The following is a 15,047-nucleotide window of genomic DNA, read 5'->3' as shown; positions in this document are numbered from 1 at the left end:
CTGGACAAGGTGAGCTTATGATAATGTGTCTGAATGTTCACCTGTGTTGTAATATTAAACCCCTTATTGTTGTAAACGCCTACTTACTAAGGAGTTCTCAAGCTCAGCCCCACACAGACCTGGAACTGATTATGTTAATGCAAACTATTTAAGAAACTGAGCCTGATCTAAAAGATTTCCTTGGATCTAGGACCATTTCGCCTAGCTTTTAGGTGCTTCCTTCTCCTAAAGTCCTTTGTAAAACTTGGGAAAACCTCACAGAACAGACTTCCAGGAGGTCAGATGGGTTTCCTTGTGCCTTCACACACACATACACACACTTTCTAGCCCACTTAAGGACAAAAGGATGCGTAAGTCTACATAGGGCCAGTGGCGCAATGGATAACGCGTCTGACTACGGATCAGAAGATTGTAGGTTCGACTCCTATCTGGCTCGGAAGGGTTGTAGGTCCCTGTTTGATTATATTCCTGTGGAATTTTTATTTACCTCAGACTTGTTGTAGGTTCAATATTCTCCAGCAGGATTCATCCAGCAGTTGTTCCACGGTAGAGCGCAAGTAATAGGACCACAGCTAGTTAAACGTTTCCCATTTGCTGCTGGACTCTATGTGATGGCCGTCACGTGGTGTGCTGCTTTTGTATTTCAACATGGGTCCCTGATACTCTTAATTGCGAAAAAGCTTGTTGACAAAAGTGTGTGTGCGCGAGGGTCTGTGGACGTAGGCAGGTGTGTGCACTTGAATGCTTACCCATTTACATGTGTGAGAGGAACAAACCAACTCCCTGTGGGCTGCAGGCTTACAACTGGTAGCCCCAGTAGCCAGGCAGAACCACAGGTAAGGAGAGAGAGAAAGTTGGTCCATTATTAGAGAAGGACCATAAGCATCTTGCACTGCTACCTTCTTCCCCTCTCAGCCACGATCGGCCACGATCGGCCAAGGCCTCTCTATTAGGGTAGAGGGTGAACATTTCTTGGACCTCAGAAACTGAGGGATGTAGACCCAATATGTCCTCCAAGCGCCTAGAGACCTGGTGCCCAATCTGGCATGGTGTTTTTCAGCTTACCCGACCAATCCGGTTGCAAGGTGGACTTTAACAATACTGCTAAAAAGGCACTCCCAGACATCCCTGAGGCCTTCATTTGCATAGGCCCTGCCCTTCTCTTTGTCCTGATTCCCACAAATCAACACAACACTGCAGCAGTATAGATTTGGGGGTGGTGAAGAATAATGACAGTGAGGCTAAAAAAGAGAAAGAAAAGTCCCAGAAGTCCTGCAGGCTTCCTTGCTAAATGCAGCTGAACATAGAGCGCACCTTCTTTACTGCAAAGCAAATACATTAAAAATGTTGAGGAGAGACTAATTGAAAAATACATATTACGGGGACAGCACTGGGACCTGCTTTATTTTTTCAATTAGTCTTGAAAACAAAAAAGATTTCTCTCCTGAAAGCTGTTAAAAATATGGAACGCTTCACGAATTTGCGTGTCATCCTTGCGCAGGGGCCATGCTAATCTTCTCTGTATCGTTCCAATTTTAGTATATGTGCTGCCGAAGCGAGCACACTTTATTGATGAACTGACAATGTTTATAAACTCTCTAAATCTACAGTCTCTAGACATAGGGTGGCCTGGCAGAGATGCTCAGATGCCCAGTACGCATTCAAATCTGAGCCAATGGTCAAAAATGTATGAAGAGTAGCAATCCATTATTCTTCACTGCATTTGTGGTCCAAGACTAAACACACCGTAAGTATGTAGATTATACCAGGTTTGCAAAGGCTCCTGGGTCGGGCTACAGACAAGGAGCATTGTGACGTCACGCTGCCTGTGGAACAGTGATATTAAAGGTGAAACAGCTGCACAGTAGGTTAGGTGAAGGGCTCTGAGAGTGGAAAGGCAGCATGCTTGGGTCCCTGGACAAGGTGAGCTTATGATAATGTGTCTGAATGTTCACCTGTGTTGTAATATTAAACCCCTTATTGTTGTAAACGCCTACTTACTAAGGAGTTCTCAAGCTCAGCCCCACACAGACCTGGAACTGATTATGTTAATGCAAACTATTTAAGAAACTGAGCCTGATCTAAAAGATTTCCTTGGATCTAGGACCATTTCGCCTAGCTTTTAGGTGCTTCCTTCTCCTAAAGTCCTTTGTAAAACTTGGGAAAACCTCACAGAACAGACTTCCAGGAGGTCAGATGGGTTCCCTTGTGCCTTCACACACACATACACACACTTTCTAGCCCACTTAAGGACAAAAGGATGCGTAAGTCTACATAGGGCCAGTGGCGCAATGGATAACGCGTCTGACTACGGATCAGAAGATTGTAGGTTCGACTCCTATCTGGCTCGGAAGGGTTGTAGGTCCCTGTTTGATTATATTCCTGTGGAATTTTTATTTACCTCAGACTTGTTGTAGGTTCAATATTCTCCAGCAGGACTCATCCAGCAGTTGTTCCACGGTAGAGCGCAAGTAATAGGACCACAGCTAGTTAAACGTTTCCCATTTGCTGCTGGACTCTATGTGATGGCCGTCACGTGGTGTGCTGCTTTTGTATTTCAACATGGGTCCCTGATACTCTTAATTGCGAAAAAGCTTGTTGACAAAAGTGTGTGTGCGCGAGGGTCTGTGGACGTAGGCAGGTGTGTGCACTTGAATGCTTACCCATTTACATGTGTGAGAGGAACAAACCAACTCCCTGTGGGCTGCAGGCTTACAACTGGTAGCCCCAGTAGCCAGGCAGAACCACAGGTAAGGAGAGAGAGAAAGTTGGTCCATTATTAGAGAAGGACCATAAGCATCTTGCACTGCTACCTTCTTCCCCTCTCAGCCACGATCGGCCAAGACCTCTCTATTAGGGTAGAGGGTGAACATTTCTTGGACCTCAGAAACTGAGGGATGTAGACCCAATATGTCCTCCAAGCGCCTAGACACCTGGTGCCCAATCGGGCATGGTGTTTTTCAGCTTACCCGACCAATCCGGTTGCAAGGTGGACTTTAACAATACTGCTAAAAAGGCACTCCCAGACATCCCTGAGGCCTTCATTTGCATAGGCCCTGCCCTTCTCTTTGTCCTGCTTCCCACAAATCAACACAACACTGCAGCAGTATAGATTTGGGGGTGGTGAAGAATAATGACAGTGAGGCTAAAAAAGAGAAAGAAAAGTCCCAGAAGTCCTGCAGGCTTCCTTGCTAAATGCAGCTGAACATAGAGCGCACCTTCTTTACTGCAAAGCAAATACATTAAAAATGTTGAGGAGAGACTAATTGAAAAATACATATTACGGGGACAGCACTGGGACCTGCTTTATTTTTTCAATTAGTCTTGAAAACAAAAAAGATTTCTCTCCTGAAAGCTGTTAAAAATATGGAACGCTTCACGAATTTGCGTGTCATCCTTGCGCAGGGGCCATGCTAATCTTCTCTGTATCGTTCCAATTTTAGTATATGTGCTGCCGAAGCGAGCACACTTTATTGATGAACTGACAATGTTTATAAACTCTCTAAATCTACAGTCTCTAGACATAGGGTGGCCTGGCAGAGATGCTCAGATGCCCAGTACGCATTCAAATCTGAGCCAATGGTCAAAAATGTATGAAGAGTAGCAATCCATTATTCTTCACTGCATTTGTGGTCCAAGACTAAACACACCGTAAGTATGTAGATTATACCAGGTTTGCAAAGGCTCCTGGGTCGGGCTACAGACAAGGAGCATTGTGACGTCACGCTGCCTGTGGAACAGTGATATTAAAGGTGAAACAGCTGCACAGTAGGTTAGGTGAAGGGCTCTGAGAGTGGAAAGGCAGCATGCTTGGGTCCCTGGACAAGGTGAGCTTATGATAATGTGTCTGAATGTTCACCTGTGTTGTAATATTAAACCCCTTATTGTTGTAAACGCCTACTTACTAAGGAGTTCTCAAGCTCAGCCCCACACAGACCTGGAACTGATTATGTTAATGCAAACTATTTAAGAAACTGAGCCTGATCTAAAAGATTTCCTTGGATCTAGGACCATTTCGCCTAGCTTTTAGGTGCTTCCTTCTCCTAAAGTCCTTTGTAAAACTTGGGAAAACCTCACAGAACAGACTTCCAGGAGGTCAGATGGGTTCCCTTGTGCCTTCACACACACATACACACACTTTCTAGCCCACTTAAGGACAAAAGGATGCGTAAGTCTACATAGGGCCAGTGGCGCAATGGATAACGCGTCTGACTACGGATCAGAAGATTGTAGGTTCGACTCCTATCTGGCTCGGAAGGGTTGTAGGTCCCTGTTTGATTATATTCCTGTGGAATTTTTATTTACCTCAGACTTGTTGTAGGTTCAATATTCTCCAGCAGGACTCATCCAGCAGTTGTTCCACGGTAGAGCGCAAGTAATAGGACCACAGCTAGTTAAACGTTTCCCATTTGCTGCTGGACTCTATGTGATGGCCGTCACGTGGTGTGCTGCTTTTGTATTTCAACATGGGTCCCTGATACTCTTAATTGCGAAAAAGCTTGTTGACAAAAGTGTGTGTGCGCGAGGGTCTGTGGACGTAGGCAGGTGTGTGCACTTGAATGCTTACCCATTTACATGTGTGAGAGGAACAAACCAACTCCCTGTGGGCTGCAGGCTTACAACTGGTAGCCCCAGTAGCCAGGCAGAACCACAGGTAAGGAGAGAGAGAAAGTTGGTCCATTATTAGAGAAGGACCATAAGCATCTTGCACTGCTACCTTCTTCCCCTCTCAGCCACAATCGGCCAAGACCTCTCTATTAGGGTAGAGGGTGAACATTTCTTGGACCTCAGAAACTGAGGGATGTAGACCCAATATGTCCTCCAAGCGCCTAGACACCTGGTGCCCAATCTGGCATGGTGTTTTTCAGCTTACCCGACCAATCCGGTTGCAAGGTGGACTTTAACAATACTGCTAAAAAGGCACTCCCAGACATCCCTGAGGCCTTCATTTGCATAGGCCCTGCCCTTCTCTTTGTCCTGCTTCCCACAAATCAACACAACACTGCAGCAGTATAGATTTGGGGGTGGTGAAGAATAATGACAGTGAGGCTAAAAAAGAGAAAGAAAAGTCCCAGAAGTCCTGCAGGCTTCCTTGCTAAATGCAGCTGAACATAGAGCGCACCTTCTTTACTGCAAAGCAAATACATTAAAAATGTTGAGGAGAGACTAATTGAAAAATACATATTACGGGGACAGCACTGGGACCTGCTTTATTTTTTCAATTAGTCTTGAAAACAAAAAAGATTTCTCTCCTGAAAGCTGTTAAAAATATGGAACGCTTCACGAATTTGCGTGTCATCCTTGCGCAGGGGCCATGCTAATCTTCTCTGTATCGTTCCAATTTTAGTATATGTGCTGCCGAAGCGAGCACACTTTATTGATGAACTGACAATGTTTATAAACTCTCTAAATCTACAGTCTCTAGACATAGGGTGGCCTGGCAGAGATGCTCAGATGCCCAGTACGCATTCAAATCTGAGCCAATGGTCAAAAATGTATGAAGAGTAGCAATCCATTATTCTTCACTGCATTTGTGGTCCAAGACTAAACACACCGTAAGTATGTAGATTATACCAGGTTTGCAAAGGCTCCTGGGTCGGGCTACAGACAAGGAGCATTGTGACGTCACGCTGCCTGTGGAACAGTGATATTAAAGGTGAAACAGCTGCACAGTAGGTTAGGTGAAGGGCTCTGAGAGTGGAAAGGCAGCATGCTTGGGTCCCTGGACAAGGTGAGCTTATGATAATGTGTCTGAATGTTCACCTGTGTTGTAATATTAAACCCCTTATTGTTGTAAACGCCTACTTACTAAGGAGTTCTCAAGCTCAGCCCCACACAGACCTGGAACTGATTATGTTAATGCAAACTATTTAAGAAACTGAGCCTGATCTAAAAGATTTCCTTGGATCTAGGACCATTTCGCCTAGCTTTTAGGTGCTTCCTTCTCCTAAAGTCCTTTGTAAAACTTGGGAAAACCTCACAGAACAGACTTCCAGGAGGTCAGATGGGTTCCCTTGTGCCTTCACACACACATACACACACTTTCTAGCCCACTTAAGGACAAAAGGATGCGTAAGTCTACATAGGGCCAGTGGCGCAATGGATAACGCGTCTGACTACGGATCAGAAGATTGTAGGTTCGACTCCTATCTGGCTCGGAAGGGTTGTAGGTCCCTGTTTGATTATATTCCTGTGGAATTTTTATTTACCTCAGACTTGTTGTAGGTTCAATATTCTCCAGCAGGACTCATCCAGCAGTTGTTCCACGGTAGAGCGCAAGTAATAGGACCACAGCTAGTTAAACGTTTCCCATTTGCTGCTGGACTCTATGTGATGGCCGTCACGTGGTGTGCTGCTTTTGTATTTCAACATGGGTCCCTGATACTCTTAATTGCGAAAAAGCTTGTTGACAAAAGTGTGTGTGCGCGAGGGTCTGTGGACGTAGGCAGGTGTGTGCACTTGAATGCTTACCCATTTACATGTGTGAGAGGAACAAACCAACTCCCTGTGGGCTGCAGGCTTACAACTGGTAGCCCCAGTAGCCAGGCAGAACCACAGGTAAGGAGAGAGAGAAAGTTGGTCCATTATTAGAGAAGGACCATAAGCATCTTGCACTGCTACCTTCTTCCCCTCTCAGCCACGATCGGCCAAGACCTCTCTATTAGGGTAGAGGGTGAACATTTCTTGGACCTCAGAAACTGAGGGATGTAGACCCAATATGTCCTCCAAGCGCCTAGACACCTGGTGCCCAATCTGGCATGGTGTTTTTCAGCTTACCCGACCAATCCGGTTGCAAGGTGGACTTTAACAATACTGCTAAAAAGGCACTCCCAGACATCCCTGAGGCCTTCATTTGCATAGGCCCTGCCCTTCTCTTTGTCCTGCTTCCCACAAATCAACACAACACTGCAGCAGTATAGATTTGGGGGTGGTGAAGAATAATGACAGTGAGGCTAAAAAAGAGAAAGAAAAGTCCCAGAAGTCCTGCAGGCTTCCTTGCTAAATGCAGCTGAACATAGAGCGCACCTTCTTTACTGCAAAGCAAATACATTAAAAATGTTGAGGAGAGACTAATTGAAAAATACATATTACGGGGACAGCACTGGGACCTGCTTTATTTTTTCAATTAGTCTTGAAAACAAAAAAGATTTCTCTCCTGAAAGCTGTTAAAAATATGGAACGCTTCACGAATTTGCGTGTCATCCTTGCGCAGGGGCCATGCTAATCTTCTCTGTATCGTTCCAATTTTAGTATATGTGCTGCCGAAGCGAGCACACTTTATTGATGAACTGACAATGTTTATAAACTCTCTAAATCTACAGTCTCTAGACATAGGGTGGCCTGGCAGAGATGCTCAGATGGCCAGTACGCATTCAAATCTGAGCCAATGGTCAAAAATGGATGAAGAGTAGCAATCCATTATTCTTCACTGCATTTGTGGTCCAAGACTAAACACACCGTAAGTATGTAGATTATACCAGGTTTGCAAAGGCTCCTGGGTCGGGCTACAGACAAGGAGCATTGTGACGTCACGCTGCCTGTGGAACAGTGATATTAAAGGTGAAACAGCTGCACAGTAGGTTAGGTGAAGGGCTCTGAGAGTGGAAAGGCAGCATGCTTGGGTCCCTGGACAAGGTGAGCTTATGATAATGTGTCTGAATGTTCACCTGTGTTGTAATATTAAACCCCTTATTGTTGTAAACGCCTACTTACTAAGGAGTTCTCAAGCTCAGCCCCACACAGACCTGGAACTGATTATGTTAATGCAAACTATTTAAGAAACTGAGCCTGATCTAAAAGATTTCCTTGGATCTAGGACCATTTCGCCTAGCTTTTAGGTGCTTCCTTCTCCTAAAGTCCTTTGTAAAACTTGGGAAAACCTCACAGAACAGACTTCCAGGAGGTCAGATGGGTTTCCTTGTGCCTTCACACACACATACACACACTTTCTAGCCCACTTAAGGACAAAAGGATGCGTAAGTCTACATAGGGCCAGTGGCGCAATGGATAACGCGTCTGACTACGGATCAGAAGATTGTAGGTTCGACTCCTATCTGGCTCGGAAGGGTTGTAGGTCCCTGTTTGATTATATTCCTGTGGAATTTTTATTTACCTCAGACTTGTTGTAGGTTCAATATTCTCCAGCAGGATTCATCCAGCAGTTGTTCCACGGTAGAGCGCAAGTAATAGGACCACAGCTAGTTAAACGTTTCCCATTTGCTGCTGGACTCTATGTGATGGCCGTCACGTGGTGTGCTGCTTTTGTATTTCAACATGGGTCCCTGATACTCTTAATTGCGAAAAAGCTTGTTGACAAAAGTGTGTGTGCGCGAGGGTCTGTGGACGTAGGCAGGTGTGTGCACTTGAATGCTTACCCATTTACATGTGTGAGAGGAACAAACCAACTCCCTGTGGGCTGCAGGCTTACAACTGGTAGCCCCAGTAGCCAGGCAGAACCACAGGTAAGGAGAGAGAGAAAGTTGGTCCATTATTAGAGAAGGACCATAAGCATCTTGCACTGCTACCTTCTTCCCCTCTCAGCCACGATCGGCCACGATCGGCCAAGGCCTCTCTATTAGGGTAGAGGGTGAACATTTCTTGGACCTCAGAAACTGAGGGATGTAGACCCAATATGTCCTCCAAGCGCCTAGAGACCTGGTGCCCAATCTGGCATGGTGTTTTTCAGCTTACCCGACCAATCCGGTTGCAAGGTGGACTTTAACAATACTGCTAAAAAGGCACTCCCAGACATCCCTGAGGCCTTCATTTGCATAGGCCCTGCCCTTCTCTTTGTCCTGATTCCCACAAATCAACACAACACTGCAGCAGTATAGATTTGGGGGTGGTGAAGAATAATGACAGTGAGGCTAAAAAAGAGAAAGAAAAGTCCCAGAAGTCCTGCAGGCTTCCTTGCTAAATGCAGCTGAACATAGAGCGCACCTTCTTTACTGCAAAGCAAATACATTAAAAATGTTGAGGAGAGACTAATTGAAAAATACATATTACGGGGACAGCACTGGGACCTGCTTTATTTTTTCAATTAGTCTTGAAAACAAAAAAGATTTCTCTCCTGAAAGCTGTTAAAAATATGGAACGCTTCACGAATTTGCGTGTCATCCTTGCGCAGGGGCCATGCTAATCTTCTCTGTATCGTTCCAATTTTAGTATATGTGCTGCCGAAGCGAGCACACTTTATTGATGAACTGACAATGTTTATAAACTCTCTAAATCTACAGTCTCTAGACATAGGGTGGCCTGGCAGAGATGCTCAGATGCCCAGTACGCATTCAAATCTGAGCCAATGGTCAAAAATGTATGAAGAGTAGCAATCCATTATTCTTCACTGCATTTGTGGTCCAAGACTAAACACACCGTAAGTATGTAGATTATACCAGGTTTGCAAAGGCTCCTGGGTCGGGCTACAGACAAGGAGCATTGTGACGTCACGCTGCCTGTGGAACAGTGATATTAAAGGTGAAACAGCTGCACAGTAGGTTAGGTGAAGGGCTCTGAGAGTGGAAAGGCAGCATGCTTGGGTCCCTGGACAAGGTGAGCTTATGATAATGTGTCTGAATGTTCACCTGTGTTGTAATATTAAACCCCTTATTGTTGTAAACGCCTACTTACTAAGGAGTTCTCAAGCTCAGCCCCACACAGACCTGGAACTGATTATGTTAATGCAAACTATTTAAGAAACTGAGCCTGATCTAAAAGATTTCCTTGGATCTAGGACCATTTCGCCTAGCTTTTAGGTGCTTCCTTCTCCTAAAGTCCTTTGTAAAACTTGGGAAAACCTCACAGAACAGACTTCCAGGAGGTCAGATGGGTTCCCTTGTGCCTTCACACACACATACACACACTTTCTAGCCCACTTAAGGACAAAAGGATGCGTAAGTCTACATAGGGCCAGTGGCGCAATGGATAACGCGTCTGACTACGGATCAGAAGATTGTAGGTTCGACTCCTATCTGGCTCGGAAGGGTTGTAGGTCCCTGTTTGATTATATTCCTGTGGAATTTTTATTTACCTCAGACTTGTTGTAGGTTCAATATTCTCCAGCAGGACTCATCCAGCAGTTGTTCCACGGTAGAGCGCAAGTAATAGGACCACAGCTAGTTAAACGTTTCCCATTTGCTGCTGGACTCTATGTGATGGCCGTCACGTGGTGTGCTGCTTTTGTATTTCAACATGGGTCCCTGATACTCTTAATTGCGAAAAAGCTTGTTGACAAAAGTGTGTGTGCGCGAGGGTCTGTGGACGTAGGCAGGTGTGTGCACTTGAATGCTTACCCATTTACATGTGTGAGAGGAACAAACCAACTCCCTGTGGGCTGCAGGCTTACAACTGGTAGCCCCAGTAGCCAGGCAGAACCACAGGTAAGGAGAGAGAGAAAGTTGGTCCATTATTAGAGAAGGACCATAAGCATCTTGCACTGCTACCTTCTTCCCCTCTCAGCCACGATCGGCCAAGACCTCTCTATTAGGGTAGAGGGTGAACATTTCTTGGACCTCAGAAACTGAGGGATGTAGACCCAATATGTCCTCCAAGCGCCTAGACACCTGGTGCCCAATCGGGCATGGTGTTTTTCAGCTTACCCGACCAATCCGGTTGCAAGGTGGACTTTAACAATACTGCTAAAAAGGCACTCCCAGACATCCCTGAGGCCTTCATTTGCATAGGCCCTGCCCTTCTCTTTGTCCTGCTTCCCACAAATCAACACAACACTGCAGCAGTATAGATTTGGGGGTGGTGAAGAATAATGACAGTGAGGCTAAAAAAGAGAAAGAAAAGTCCCAGAAGTCCTGCAGGCTTCCTTGCTAAATGCAGCTGAACATAGAGCGCACCTTCTTTACTGCAAAGCAAATACATTAAAAATGTTGAGGAGAGACTAATTGAAAAATACATATTACGGGGACAGCACTGGGACCTGCTTTATTTTTTCAATTAGTCTTGAAAACAAAAAAGATTTCTCTCCTGAAAGCTGTTAAAAATATGGAACGCTTCACGAATTTGCGTGTCATCCTTGCGCAGGGGCCATGCTAATCTTCTCTGTATCGTTCCAATTTTAGTATATGTGCTGCCGAAGCGAGCACACTTTATTGATGAACTGACAATGTTTATAAACTCTCTAAATCTACAGTCTCTAGACATAGGGTGGCCTGGCAGAGATGCTCAGATGCCCAGTACGCATTCAAATCTGAGCCAATGGTCAAAAATGTATGAAGAGTAGCAATCCATTATTCTTCACTGCATTTGTGGTCCAAGACTAAACACACCGTAAGTATGTAGATTATACCAGGTTTGCAAAGGCTCCTGGGTCGGGCTACAGACAAGGAGCATTGTGACGTCACGCTGCCTGTGGAACAGTGATATTAAAGGTGAAACAGCTGCACAGTAGGTTAGGTGAAGGGCTCTGAGAGTGGAAAGGCAGCATGCTTGGGTCCCTGGACAAGGTGAGCTTATGATAATGTGTCTGAATGTTCACCTGTGTTGTAATATTAAACCCCTTATTGTTGTAAACGCCTACTTACTAAGGAGTTCTCAAGCTCAGCCCCACACAGACCTGGAACTGATTATGTTAATGCAAACTATTTAAGAAACTGAGCCTGATCTAAAAGATTTCCTTGGATCTAGGACCATTTCGCCTAGCTTTTAGGTGCTTCCTTCTCCTAAAGTCCTTTGTAAAACTTGGGAAAACCTCATAGAACAGACTTCCAGGAGGTCAGATGGGTTCCCTTGTGCCTTCACACACACATACACACACTTTCTAGCCCACTTAAGGACAAAAGGATGCGTAAGTCTACATAGGGCCAGTGGCGCAATGGATAACGCGTCTGACTACGGATCAGAAGATTGTAGGTTCGACTCCTATCTGGCTCGGAAGGGTTGTAGGTCCCTGTTTGATTATATTCCTGTGGAATTTTTATTTACCTCAGACTTGTTGTAGGTTCAATATTCTCCAGCAGGACTCATCCAGCAGTTGTTCCACGGTAGAGCGCAAGTAATAGGACCACAGCTAGTTAAACGTTTCCCATTTGCTGCTGGACTCTATGTGATGGCCGTCACGTGGTGTGCTGCTTTTGTATTTCAACATGGGTCCCTGATACTCTTAATTGCGAAAAAGCTTGTTGACAAAAGTGTGTGTGCGCGAGGGTCTGTGGACGTAGGCAGGTGTGTGCACTTGAATGCTTACCCATTTACATGTGTGAGAGGAACAAACCAACTCCCTGTGGGCTGCAGGCTTACAACTGGTAGCCCCAGTAGCCAGGCAGAACCACAGGTAAGGAGAGAGAGAAAGTTGGTCCATTATTAGAGAAGGACCATAAGCATCTTGCACTGCTACCTTCTTCCCCTCTCAGCCACAATCGGCCAAGACCTCTCTATTAGGGTAGAGGGTGAACATTTCTTGGACCTCAGAAACTGAGGGATGTAGACCCAATATGTCCTCCAAGCGCCTAGACACCTGGTGCCCAATCTGGCATGGTGTTTTTCAGCTTACCCGACCAATCCGGTTGCAAGGTGGACTTTAACAATACTGCTAAAAAGGCACTCCCAGACATCCCTGAGGCCTTCATTTGCATAGGCCCTGCCCTTCTCTTTGTCCTGCTTCCCACAAATCAACACAACACTGCAGCAGTATAGATTTGGGGGTGGTGAAGAATAATGACAGTGAGGCTAAAAAAGAGAAAGAAAAGTCCCAGAAGTCCTGCAGGCTTCCTTGCTAAATGCAGCTGAACATAGAGCGCACCTTCTTTACTGCAAAGCAAATACATTAAAAATGTTGAGGAGAGACTAATTGAAAAATACATATTACGGGGACAGCACTGGGACCTGCTTTATTTTTTCAATTAGTCTTGAAAACAAAAAAGATTTCTCTCCTGAAAGCTGTTAAAAATATGGAACGCTTCACGAATTTGCGTGTCATCCTTGCGCAGGGGCCATGCTAATCTTCTCTGTATCGTTCCAATTTTAGTATATGTGCTGCCGAAGCGAGCACACTTTATTGATGAACTGACAATGTTTATAAACTCTCTAAATCTACAGTCTCTAGACATAGGGTGGCCTGGCAGAGATGCTCAGATGCCCAGTACGCATTCAAATCTGAGCCAATGGTCAAAAATGTATGAAGAGTAGCAATCCATTATTCTTCACTGCATTTGTGGTCCAAGACTAAACACACCGTAAGTATGTAGATTATACCAGGTTTGCAAAGGCTCCTGGGTCGGGCTACAGACAAGGAGCATTGTGACGTCACGCTGCCTGTGGAACAGTGATATTAAAGGTGAAACAGCTGCACAGTAGGTTAGGTGAAGGGCTCTGAGAGTGGAAAGGCAGCATGCTTGGGTCCCTGGACAAGGTGAGCTTATGATAATGTGTCTGAATGTTCACCTGTGTTGTAATATTAAACCCCTTATTGTTGTAAACGCCTACTTACTAAGGAGTTCTCAAGCTCAGCCCCACACAGACCTGGAACTGATTATGTTAATGCAAACTATTTAAGAAACTGAGCCTGATCTAAAAGATTTCCTTGGATCTAGGACCATTTCGCCTAGCTTTTAGGTGCTTCCTTCTCCTAAAGTCCTTTGTAAAACTTGGGAAAACCTCACAGAACAGACTTCCAGGAGGTCAGATGGGTTCCCTTGTGCCTTCACACACACATACACACACTTTCTAGCCCACTTAAGGACAAAAGGATGCGTAAGTCTACATAGGGCCAGTGGCGCAATGGATAACGCGTCTGACTACGGATCAGAAGATTGTAGGTTCGACTCCTATCTGGCTCGGAAGGGTTGTAGGTCCCTGTTTGATTATATTCCTGTGGAATTTTTATTTACCTCAGACTTGTTGTAGGTTCAATATTCTCCAGCAGGACTCATCCAGCAGTTGTTCCACGGTAGAGCGCAAGTAATAGGACCACAGCTAGTTAAACGTTTCCCATTTGCTGCTGGACTCTATGTGATGGCCGTCACGTGGTGTGCTGCTTTTGTATTTCAACATGGGTCCCTGATACTCTTAATTGCGAAAAAGCTTGTTGACAAAAGTGTGTGTGCGCGAGGGTCTGTGGACGTAGGCAGGTGTGTGCACTTGAATGCTTACCCATTTACATGTGTGAGAGGAACAAACCAACTCCCTGTGGGCTGCAGGCTTACAACTGGTAGCCCCAGTAGCCAGGCAGAACCACAGGTAAGGAGAGAGAGAAAGTTGGTCCATTATTAGAGAAGGACCATAAGCATCTTGCACTGCTACCTTCTTCCCCTCTCAGCCACGATCGGCCAAGACCTCTCTATTAGGGTAGAGGGTGAACATTTCTTGGACCTCAGAAACTGAGGGATGTAGACCCAATATGTCCTCCAAGCGCCTAGACACCTGGTGCCCAATCTGGCATGGTGTTTTTCAGCTTACCCGACCAATCCGGTTGCAAGGTGGACTTTAACAATACTGCTAAAAAGGCACTCCCAGACATCCCTGAGGCCTTCATTTGCATAGGCCCTGCCCTTCTCTTTGTCCTGCTTCCCACAAATCAACACAACACTGCAGCAGTATAGATTTGGGGGTGGTGAAGAATAATGACAGTGAGGCTAAAAAAGAGAAAGAAAAGTCCCAGAAGTCCTGCAGGCTTCCTTGCTAAATGCAGCTGAACATAGAGCGCACCTTCTTTACTGCAAAGCAAATACATTAAAAATGTTGAGGAGAGACTAATTGAAAAATACATATTACGGGGACAGCACTGGGACCTGCTTTATTTTTTCAATTAGTCTTGAAAACAAAAAAGATTTCTCTCCTGAAAGCTGTTAAAAATATGGAACGCTTCACGAATTTGCGTGTCATCCTTGCGCAGGGGCCATGCTAATCTTCTCTGTATCGTTCCAATTTTAGTATATGTGCTGCCGAAGCGAGCACACTTTATTGATGAACTGACAATGTTTATAAACTCTCTAAATCTACAGTCTCTAGACATAGGGTGGCCTGGCAGAGATGCTCAGATGGCCAGTACGCATTCAAATCTGAGCCAATGGTCAAAAATGGATGAAGAGTAGCAATCCATT

The 15,047-nt window shown here is 45.2% G+C and overlaps 16 non-coding genes across 16 annotated transcripts; 8 read left to right on the top strand and 8 right to left on the bottom strand.

Moving 5' to 3' along the window:
- Nucleotides 1–363: 363 nt before the first annotated feature.
- On the top strand, nucleotides 364–436 carry TRNAR-ACG (transfer RNA arginine (anticodon ACG)). Its single transcript has one exon. It is a non-coding gene; the product is annotated as a tRNA-Arg (tRNA).
- A 1,020-nt stretch (nucleotides 437–1,456) lies between these two features.
- LOC147704123 (U6 spliceosomal RNA) lies at nucleotides 1,457–1,563 on the bottom strand. The gene has a single exon (XR_015298793.1). It is a non-coding gene; the product is annotated as a U6 spliceosomal RNA (small nuclear RNA).
- Nucleotides 1,564–2,277: 714 nt separating this feature from the next.
- On the top strand, nucleotides 2,278–2,350 carry TRNAR-ACG (transfer RNA arginine (anticodon ACG)). Its single transcript has one exon. It is a non-coding gene; the product is annotated as a tRNA-Arg (tRNA).
- A 1,010-nt stretch (nucleotides 2,351–3,360) lies between these two features.
- LOC147704121 (U6 spliceosomal RNA) lies at nucleotides 3,361–3,467 on the bottom strand. Its single transcript, XR_015298792.1, has one exon. It is a non-coding gene; the product is annotated as a U6 spliceosomal RNA (small nuclear RNA).
- A 714-nt stretch (nucleotides 3,468–4,181) lies between these two features.
- Nucleotides 4,182–4,254, top strand: TRNAR-ACG (transfer RNA arginine (anticodon ACG)). The gene has a single exon. It is a non-coding gene; the product is annotated as a tRNA-Arg (tRNA).
- Nucleotides 4,255–5,264: 1,010 nt separating this feature from the next.
- Nucleotides 5,265–5,371, bottom strand: LOC147704119 (U6 spliceosomal RNA). The gene has a single exon (XR_015298791.1). It is a non-coding gene; the product is annotated as a U6 spliceosomal RNA (small nuclear RNA).
- A 714-nt stretch (nucleotides 5,372–6,085) lies between these two features.
- On the top strand, nucleotides 6,086–6,158 carry TRNAR-ACG (transfer RNA arginine (anticodon ACG)). Its single transcript has one exon. It is a non-coding gene; the product is annotated as a tRNA-Arg (tRNA).
- Nucleotides 6,159–7,168: 1,010 nt separating this feature from the next.
- LOC147704117 (U6 spliceosomal RNA) lies at nucleotides 7,169–7,275 on the bottom strand. Its single transcript, XR_015298790.1, has one exon. It is a non-coding gene; the product is annotated as a U6 spliceosomal RNA (small nuclear RNA).
- Nucleotides 7,276–7,989: 714 nt separating this feature from the next.
- On the top strand, nucleotides 7,990–8,062 carry TRNAR-ACG (transfer RNA arginine (anticodon ACG)). The gene has a single exon. It is a non-coding gene; the product is annotated as a tRNA-Arg (tRNA).
- A 1,020-nt stretch (nucleotides 8,063–9,082) lies between these two features.
- Nucleotides 9,083–9,189, bottom strand: LOC147704115 (U6 spliceosomal RNA). Its single transcript, XR_015298789.1, has one exon. It is a non-coding gene; the product is annotated as a U6 spliceosomal RNA (small nuclear RNA).
- A 714-nt stretch (nucleotides 9,190–9,903) lies between these two features.
- TRNAR-ACG (transfer RNA arginine (anticodon ACG)) lies at nucleotides 9,904–9,976 on the top strand. Its single transcript has one exon. It is a non-coding gene; the product is annotated as a tRNA-Arg (tRNA).
- Nucleotides 9,977–10,986: 1,010 nt separating this feature from the next.
- Nucleotides 10,987–11,093, bottom strand: LOC147704113 (U6 spliceosomal RNA). Its single transcript, XR_015298788.1, has one exon. It is a non-coding gene; the product is annotated as a U6 spliceosomal RNA (small nuclear RNA).
- Nucleotides 11,094–11,807: 714 nt separating this feature from the next.
- On the top strand, nucleotides 11,808–11,880 carry TRNAR-ACG (transfer RNA arginine (anticodon ACG)). The gene has a single exon. It is a non-coding gene; the product is annotated as a tRNA-Arg (tRNA).
- Nucleotides 11,881–12,890: 1,010 nt separating this feature from the next.
- Nucleotides 12,891–12,997, bottom strand: LOC147704111 (U6 spliceosomal RNA). Its single transcript, XR_015298787.1, has one exon. It is a non-coding gene; the product is annotated as a U6 spliceosomal RNA (small nuclear RNA).
- Nucleotides 12,998–13,711: 714 nt separating this feature from the next.
- TRNAR-ACG (transfer RNA arginine (anticodon ACG)) lies at nucleotides 13,712–13,784 on the top strand. Its single transcript has one exon. It is a non-coding gene; the product is annotated as a tRNA-Arg (tRNA).
- A 1,010-nt stretch (nucleotides 13,785–14,794) lies between these two features.
- Nucleotides 14,795–14,901, bottom strand: LOC147704109 (U6 spliceosomal RNA). Its single transcript, XR_015298785.1, has one exon. It is a non-coding gene; the product is annotated as a U6 spliceosomal RNA (small nuclear RNA).
- Nucleotides 14,902–15,047: the final 146 nt, after the last annotated feature.

Source organism: Lissotriton vulgaris, chromosome 7 (genome assembly GCF_964263255.1).
Source record: "Lissotriton vulgaris chromosome 7, aLisVul1.2, whole genome shotgun sequence".
NCBI classification, from domain to species: Eukaryota; Metazoa; Chordata; class Amphibia; order Caudata; family Salamandridae; genus Lissotriton; species Lissotriton vulgaris.
The sequence above is the reverse complement of the archived record's forward strand: the minus strand, read 5'-3'. Positions and strand labels throughout refer to the sequence as shown.